This window comes from Urocampus carinirostris, chromosome 15, assembly GCF_059441175.1.
Source record: "Urocampus carinirostris isolate Australia breed hairy pipefish chromosome 15, RoL_Ucar_1.0, whole genome shotgun sequence".
Taxonomy (NCBI): domain Eukaryota; kingdom Metazoa; phylum Chordata; class Actinopteri; order Syngnathiformes; family Syngnathidae; genus Urocampus; species Urocampus carinirostris.
Window position 1 is genome coordinate 19,541,976 of NC_142363.1, and position 9,711 is coordinate 19,551,686.

Consider the following 9,711-nt stretch of genomic DNA (forward strand, 5'->3'; position numbering starts at 1 on the left):
TTCGGAAAGAGAAATTCCCATAAGAAGTCTTAAATGAAAGAAAACCACTACTTGTGTTTAAATTTATCTCATGGATTGACTTTAACATTTGTAAGGCGTATATCGATTGCTTTGGCCTGAGCACAAAAGCAGCTACTTATCGATGTGTAAAGGGAATTGCTTGAGGTTCACTCAACAGTGCCTCTGCTGGTTGTAGCCAAGTCATGCACTATTTTTTTTAATCGTTCTTACTTCGTAAAACTTTAGTTTACTCATTCAGTGCCATAACCTTTAAAATGTTTTCGAAAGCATTGCCTCTGAGTGCCAAAATATTCAAACAACTATTCTAAAGTCTTTGGGGCTTCTAATCAGTACCTATCAAGATTTTGGGAATTATTTCAGTATGATGAATAACCACTAGGTGTCAGGAATGGCATTGATCAGATCTTTGTCTACACATAGAGGTGGCCCCACTTCTTAGGGTTGCTTTGCTTACTCTATCCAGCGATTGAGAGTGTGTGGGCGCCCCCGATTCATCAAAATGTTGTACACATGTCGTTTGAAATATCGGGCGGGGAAAAGTTCTCGCAACGGTTATGCATTGCAGTGTTCTTGTAATAAAATGTTTTTTTTTTTTGCAAGGAAGGTGACATGTCCAACATGGTCGCCGTGGCGACCGGCTGGCCCCGCCCCCTTGGCACCGGCTGTAGCAGATTTTCTAATTTGCGTGTGTGCTTCTTAGGAGCGGGTTTTGGGGATAGCCGGTTGCGGGTTCATTGCATTACTTTGCATTATTCTGTTCTGTTTGACTTGAGGAAACCTGTACTTGCCCGTTCTGAGTAAAAGCCTGTTTTGTGAGTATTCCTAGTCTGAGTTCCTGTTTGCCTGTAAGCCTGTTTTTGTTTTTGTCCCTGAGTGTTGGACGACTTTTATTTCCTTAATAAAAGTAACGCGAATGAGTTCACCCTTCCTGCCTCCTGCCTCCGATCAGGTCCGGTCGCGTGACAGAAAGTGCCCTTAAGTTTATGGAAAGCAATTTTAGATATTGGTGGTATCATAAAAGCAAAAAAAAAAAAGCACAGAAGTGAAAGTTCTGCTTGAATAGCATCCTTTCACAAAAAGCCATTATCTCAGAAGATTATATGGAAACAAGCGTTTTTAAGAAACTTAGCAACGGTTAACTGTTGTTTACTAAACAATGCTAAAAGCTAGAAACATACCTTTTTTGAATGAAAGATGAAGGTTGAAACTTTTGATTACATTTGATTAATTGTATTATATATTTGTAATTTTGCATTGAAATACAATCGAATAAGAAAAAAAAGAAAGTACATTTAATCTCGGCCTGGAAAAACAAAAACATGACCACCCAGTTGCCAGCTCATGACTGTTTTCATTCTAGCCCACATGATTCCGACAATGTTTACAAAATTGTTCCGTGTTTACCTGCCAGGATGCCGAGATGATTGTCCTTTACATCTTTCCTGCCTAGCCGTGCCCGGACGGGATGGAGGCGTCGGACTGAGACTAATTCCTGCTTGCTTTTTTTAGCTGCTTATTTGTCACCATGTGGTTTGAAGAATTGATTTTCTTCCTCACACTACATTGATGAAACCCCTCCAGGAGGGAGTCCTCTGGGAATTCATCTTGCGCTGATAACTTTGAGCTATCTTATCCTGCGACTGTTCAAACATGACTGAATGCTCGCTTTTGCTTCAGGTGGTTGTCTCTTTGTGAGATAGTTTCTTCTCCTTTTTTAGTTCTCAAGGTTAACACCAGATAAATGTTGCAGATTTGCTCGACTCTGTTGGAATTTGGGAGGGGAAAAGTCTGTTTTTTTTTCCATCTGTTTTAGACAATTGACAGTTGTCTGGCAAGGTGTGGTTGAACTGATTTTTTTCAGGATTAAAAAGGATTTCCCAATTATAGGGCATCAGGAAGCCAAAATGAACTAATGGGCTAATTGGTATTCTATGAAAGTTATTGTGGATATATTTATTTTTCCTGGAATTGTATGCCTAAAAACCTGACACTAATGTCAATAAATGTTGACGGAAAATTATTTGGAGTATTTTAAAAATCAGGTGTTGTGTCATCAATACATTGCACTGGAAATCATTTGTGCATGCAGTATGTACTCAATTATATATTATATATTTACCACATTAGTAAATATGTGGGGGTATGATTAGAATACTTTATTGACAACCTAAAACTATAAACACAATATCAAAATAAAATTTACAAAACATTGTATTATCATCATCAGATACACCAGTTTTTTTTCACTTATCGTTCATGTTTGTGTTTTTTTTTATATATTAAAGGACAGTGGGTGGATATCTTTACCATTACGGTCGTCAGGGCACCATTCCTGTGGTGTGTCTTGGGCAGAGACAGCCTGGTGGTGCCCATTCCTCTTTAGGCTGTGCAAAATAGTGTGATAATGACATAAAACCCTTTCTTAAGTCATCTACATCCCTCGTGGTCTAGTGATTATACAATGGATTTAGACCTACTGTTGGTGCTGATGCTGTTGATGTTTTTGTTGTTTTTTTGTTTTTTATATTTGTGTTATTTTCGTTTGTTTGTTTTTATTGTTTTTGTTGTTTTTGTTGGACCAAGACGCAATATCAATGTCAGGCATTAGAGCGATGGTACAGAAAAAGGTTGGGGGACCACTGCTACTGTATATACTCCTGAGACCTCACTGTTTCAAACTCTTTGAACTCTTTAAACTCTTAGTGACTGTAACAAAAACACAGACATGACATAATCAGCATAATACTCCAATGAAAAAGTAATGCAATGGCATACAGAAAAAAGATAATATTAAAATCACCTGGATAAGGCACCAATCAAGTATAGGATGAAGGATGAAAAAAAATACAGAAGAAAATGACCAACAACCCCCAAAGTGGACTCTCAGAGTAAAGCTGGTACACCAAAGTCTAAAATCTATTCCTCTACATAATCATGGTAGTATTTATTTTTCAATCTACAGTGACCTTTTAACATATTTAACCCAATAACTTTTTTATACTAATCAACTTTTATTTCAAGCAACTCTGAATTTCTAAAAAGGACACAACAAAATGTTAACTAAAAATATAGACTTTTAAGATCAACAACAAATAAAGTACGACATTCAAGAATGATTGGTTGTTTGGTAGGTTGGCTGGCTGGTTGGTTGGTCGGTGGGTTGGTTGGTCGGTCGGTTGGTCGGTTGGTCGGTTGGTCGGTTGGTCGGTTGGTCGGTTGGTCGGTTGGTCGGTTGGTCGGTTGGTCGGTTGGTCGGTTGGTTGATTGGATCCCTTAACCACTAGGATCGTAGTGGTACCGATTCCTGTTGTGTGTTTTGGGCAAGTGCAGCCTGGTGGCACCTATCCCTCTCAAAACCAACATATGTTTTTACCCAATCTGGAAATGTGCACCTTTCATGTGAAATACAAGAATAAACTATATATTTGTTGTGTAAAAAATAATATTCCTGAAGAAGACTAAACATAAATTAAAATATTTTATATGTAAAAAAATATCAAATAAAAAAAAAATTAACCTTTTTCATACTCAACAAATGTAAAGTCGACACCAGAGAATCCCTGGAAGGAAAGAAAAATGCATATTGACCAGCCACACAAGAAAAAAAGCATTTTGAAAAGAACTGGCCCTAGATTGACTGGGAGCCAGCTCCTTTGGTTCACTTCCTAAGGTTGAAGGTTTGAAAAGCATAGTCCGCCACTTTGTAAGAGTATAAAACATGTGACAGTTATTCTTCAATATTTGTAGCTCTTACTGTAAATTCAATTCAATTCACCCTATCATCTAATGTGCCTTGTATAAGAGAAAAATATTACAAAAGTCTATCTTTGGGGCGTGCGCCTTGTAATACCACGGACAGACTGAAGAGATATTTTCTTCCTCATGCCATGAGGCTCTTTAACTCCACCCGGCGGAGTAAAGGCCCACATTATACCACACCCCCTACATTGCATATTACCGTATTTTTATTGCAGTGTGTATTCTATGTAGCGCTATTTAAACACTCTATACAACACGCTACAGTGGGTATTAGCACGTCACATTGGGTATTTGTATAATTGTATTCTTTTTGCTTGATTAATTAATTGTTCTCAGCGCAGGGGTGCTGCTGGAAATGTGAATTTCCCTGCGGGGATGAATAAAGTATCTATCTATCTATCTATCTATCTATCTATCTATCTATCTATCTATCTATCTATCTATCTATCTATCTATCTATCTATCTATCTATCTATCTATCTATCTATCTGTCTGTCTGTCTGTCTATCTATCTATCTATCTATCTATCTATCTATCTATCTATCTATCTATCTATCTATCTATCTATCTATCTATCTATCTATCTATCTATCTATCTATCTAATACTGTGCACCTTTACTGCAGAAAATACAGTGTTTTCCTTTATCACTAGGGTTGTAGGGGCACCATTTCCTGTGGTGTGTCTTGGCCAACACAGCCTGGTGGTCCCCATCCCTCTCCAGGCCGAGAAATGGTTCCACGAGATTTCAAACTGGGGACCTTTTGCATGTTAGGCGAATGTGTCACCCACTGCACTACAGAAATACGGAAAATAGAGTACTAAAGTCAACAGCTGATTGATTCTATCATTGTACACAAAAATGAGTTTTACCGCTACTTTTGTTTGAGATTAAAGAAAGAAAAAAATATACTTCCAGAAGCCAATTAAGAATCTAATAACACAACTTTACCCCTGTCATGTTGAAAACTTTTCAGTTAAAAGATCATGTTGACCTTTAAAAACCAAAACAATCCCTGATTTGAATCAGGTCTCACCCCGGCAGCTCATTATGAAGAGGTCCACGGGGCACGGATTCTCAATTCGTCATGCCGTCACGATTCTTAAGACGGTGCAAAGATCATAAACCAGTAAAACTTCAGAGCACAGGATGCGGCTAAGGGTGACCAAACAAGAGTCGAGTCCCCCCCCTACACCTCCGTCGAGCCGGCAGTCACTCCACACGTTGGCCTCCGAGTCAACACTATCTTATCTAAGGAAAGAGGGGGCAAGTCTCGGCTGGCCGGCAGGAAGGCAAATGGGCCTCAGCGGGAACCTGGCCGTGTGTTTTGTTTTCTTTTAGTTGTGAAATATGGTAAACACATCCATTCCTAATCATTTTTACCTTGAATTACACTTAGTACGTAGGCAGTTATCAGAATTCCGAGAATTTATCTATTACTCTGGGATAAACTTTAGAATTCTTCCTGCTGGTTTATTGATGACCAACAATGTGGGAAAAGGATATTCATGTGGAGTTTTTTTAGAATTAAATGTAAAGCTTGTGTGTATTTAGAACTGATTTGTGTCCTTTAAAAGAGAAAGCATATGGAAAAAAGTAGCAAATGTAAAAGTAGGAATATTTAACAGACACACTCCCGGTAGTCATTAAGACTAGTACAGCTCTCTCTCTCTTTCTCTATTCTTTCACCATCGCTGGTTAACTCACCCTCTTTTTTTTGGCTTCTCTCTCTCTTGATCCCTCGTGTATCTTCCTCTCGTTTCCTCTTTCTCAATCTCAATCCCCCTGTCTCACTCACTCTCGTTTGGTGTCTCCTTTGTGCATTCTACGTCTCTCTTTCTCTCTCTAATTATGTATATTTTTCTCTTTCTCGCCCTATCTTTCTTGATTTTTACCTCTTCCTCTCTCTACATATCTCTTTTAACCTCTGTCTTTCTATATTTTTCTATATTTGTCTCTCTTGTCTCTATTTCCCTCTCTCAATCTCTTTGTGCCACTCACTTCCTCTTGGTCTCTCTTTCGTTCATTCTGTTTTTCTTTCTCTCTTTCTCTAATTCTCTCTCTCTACTTCTTTCTCTCTTCTGTTCACTTCCCATATCTCTCTTAGTGTCTATCTGTTCCCTTCCCTCACTTGCCCTATCTATTTTGGTCTCTCTCTTCATCTCTCTTTCCTACCAATCACCCTAGTTGGTTCACTCACTCTCTCACTTTTTTAATCTCCTTTGTAGCTAACACTCTCCCTCTCACTTTCTCTTGGGCTTCCTTTCATTCATTCCATTTTCTCTGTCTCTAATTCAGTCTCTTTCTCTTCCTCCCCCGATCTTTTTGGTCTCTGTCTCCTTCTCCCTCTCCGTATCTCTTTTGGTCTCTCTCTTTCACTATCTATATATCTTTCTACACCCTCTATCTTTAACCCTCTTGTATTCACCTCTTTCTCCCCCTCTCTCTCTCTTCTCTCTCTCTCTCTCTCTCTCTCTCTCTCTCTCTCTCTCTCTCTCTCTCTCTAATTATGTATATTTTTCTCTTTCTCGCCCTATCTCACTTGATCTTTGTCTCATCCTCGCTCTCCGTATATATTTTGGTCTCTCTCTCTCTCTACATTTTATTATATTTGTTTCTCTTGTCTGTATTTCCCTCTCTCAATCTCTTTGTACCACTCACTTCCTCTTGGTCACTCTTTCTTTCATTCTATGTCTCTATCTCTTTTTCTCTAATTCTCTCTCTTTTGCTCATCTCTCTTAGTGTCTATCTGTTCCCTTCCCTCACTTGCCCTTTCTCTTTTGGTCTCTCTCTTCATCTCTCTTTCCTATCACTCACTCTCTCACTTTTTTAATCTCCTTTATAGCTAACACTCTCCCTTTGACTCTCTCTTCGGCTTCCTTTCATTCATTATATTTTTCTCTGTCTCTAATTCAGTCTCTTTCTCTTCCTCCCCCTATCTTTTTGGACTCTGTCGCTTCCTCCCACTCCGTATCTCTTTTGGTCTATCTCTTTCACTATCTATATATCTTTCTACACCCTCTATCTTTACCCCTTGTATCCCTTGCTCTTTCTCTCTCTCTCCCTCTCTCTCTCTATCTCTTTCTCTCTCTTTCTCTCTCAGTATCCCTGTGTCCCTCATGCCTCTTTCTTTTTATATGTCTTTTTCCTCTCTAATTCTCTCTCTCTCTTTCATTTCCCCTATCTCTCTTGGTCCCACTATGACTTCTGCTATGCAGTTTTTCCCGCTGAAACACGCTCATTTTTGCAATTTATAATTGGGTTAATCAATGCCACACTAACCATTACACTTATTGCAGTAACTCACTTTTTCCTGCTCCATGTTTTGCGTCTATGTTAAAATTACAACGATTCTACTGTAGAAAATATAAAAATAACACCCTTCAGGGACTGTTTTTCTTTGGAGGGGTTTGCACTCAGGTGCCATGTAAACACACATTTACATTCAAAGTTCAAGTCGGGCATAAATATCATCACAGCCAAGTGCTGGCGGTAAATACACATTTAAGAGAGAAAGGAAGGGAAGCAGAATACAAAAATAAAAATTGTGCCAGAAATAAAAAATCATCACACAGCTCTAGAATGATAAAATGTTTGCCTTCAGACACAAATAATTTCGTTGAACCCACATACAATCTCGGCAACTATTCGTGGTCTTACACTATGCAGGGGTGACTTTTCATTAACATGCAAATGATCCTCTTGTAGAGCGACGCCCATTTTATAGACTTGCAAATGAAAGTTTCCCTCACCCCCAACCCCGATTGTGTCTTCCCGTGCACGAAAGAGCACAAGACTGGACCTGCAGCCATACGATCCATCAGCATTAGTCGCACACAGTCTGCAGACTAAACACACTCTCATTACGAGGGCTGCCGAGTGCCTGGAGGGCTCTTCCTGTGCAAGTTTATTAACACAAGACACAATGTATGATACAACCTGAGGAGAGCTGGACTGCTACGGTAAACAACATCTTACCCTGGTGTTGCTGCTGCATAATTAAAGGATTTAAATGTGTTCCAGTCAGGAATGAGGCTTAAATATGATGACATCCCGTACGGTAGAAGTTGTGAGGTGATGTCATCTTCTGACCATTGTACCGTCATCGAATACAGGAAATACTTGTCATGCTTCCATTCAGATTGTTCAATTCCAATTTACAATTGATTATAACGCACCTGACAAACCCTGCTATCTTAGTATTTCCTTTTCTCTTTTGCATTGCAGAAGAGCACTGTTGTATCAGACTCAATAATCCCATCCTTAGCTGTCCGACAACATGCCTGGGGTAAAATAAACAAATGGTGGACTAAATAAATTCTGTACGCGTTCGTCAGCGAAAGGTGGGGTAGTGCAGAGCCAGACAGAGAAGATTCCAAAGACAGACCATGATACACTTAATTTGATCCATATATGTCAAGTTTTTTCTTCCAGTTTCCTGTTTATTGTAGTAAAACAGGCACCCTCCAGTGACAGATTGAAATACTGTCAGTTTTACAGAATGCCTGCCTCTGTCAATCACAGTGATCAGTTCCTGACTGTCATACAAATGCAGTCTTCAAAAGGAATAGATTGGCCTGATTTTATATAGAAAAGTGTTTGTACTATGATTGGACTCAAATAGAACCTAATGATAAACTATCTTTATTGGAAGTCTACGGAATGCTCACCACTTTCAATCAATTTCTGACTAAGGGTATACAAATGTGGTCCTTGAAAGGAACAGTGATGCCTGTTTTTTATACAGATCCCTTATCCATCACACCAGGACCAAAGGATTAGGACTACTATAAGATTCAAATAGAACCTAATGATGAATTTCCTGTATTGGAGGTGTACAAAACAAGCATCTCAGCCAATCAGGGTGTCCAGTTCCTGACTATCAAGGATAGTCCTGAAATGAACAATACTTCAGGTTAAAGAGATCCCTCATCCAACACAGTGATTCAGAGGTATATAATTATTAGGAGACATAAATAATAAACTACCGGAATTTGAGATGGGCTTTTAAAACACATTTGACAGCTAAATATTCTCAGTTTAAGATGTTTATTTTTTTAATATATGTGTACTTTTTAAAACTTGTCATTCCAGAAAATAAAGAACAATAATGCTTAACATAGGCAAAACTGTCCAATATGACGGATAGGGAATAGACATATTAAATGTCAAATCAAGTCATTTTCATTTGTATAGCCCTTAATCACAAAGAGTCTCAAAGGGCTAGACAGGTTATTACACAGACTATTTTTACACCATCCCCTGATCTGGAACCAACATGAGGGCAATGAAAAACTCAAAAACCTCTGGTTATTTTTGTAGTTTGTTATGATAGGTCACATGTTAATTCTGGTGTCATATTAAGTAGAAAAGTACTCCCACCCTAAACACATAGATAAATTAAACAACATTCTTATTGTTTTTCCTATATTTTTACTGCAAAAAAGATATAAAAATCAGGTAGGATTACAGCACTCCAGTGCCGATTTTGGCTTTCCTTGTACTTGATCAAAAACTGCTTTGTTATTGACCAACATCAAAGAATGCAACACATTTTTAAGATGCCTTTTTGCACATTTTTTTACATTTACCATGCTGAAAAATACATTCCAGTTACGTATCATGTAGCAAAGATGCAATTAAAAATAGAAAATAGAGGGTGATGTGCCTTTAACTCAAAAACACCACCCGTTCAAGTTTCAGAATTGCCAGACATTGGGGTTTTTAAGATACTTTGGTAATTTTAATCTCAAAGTAAAAACAGTCCTAACCTGTATATTGGAATGTCTCTTTCTATGATCGGTGTGATTGCTGAATAAGCCTTTGTCGCATACTCGCTATCATATTTGGCTGTCAGTGACTGTAACATTTCGGCGCAGTGTTCAAGCATCAGCTGTTTACATTGGCAACTATCTACTCCACTCTCAAGTA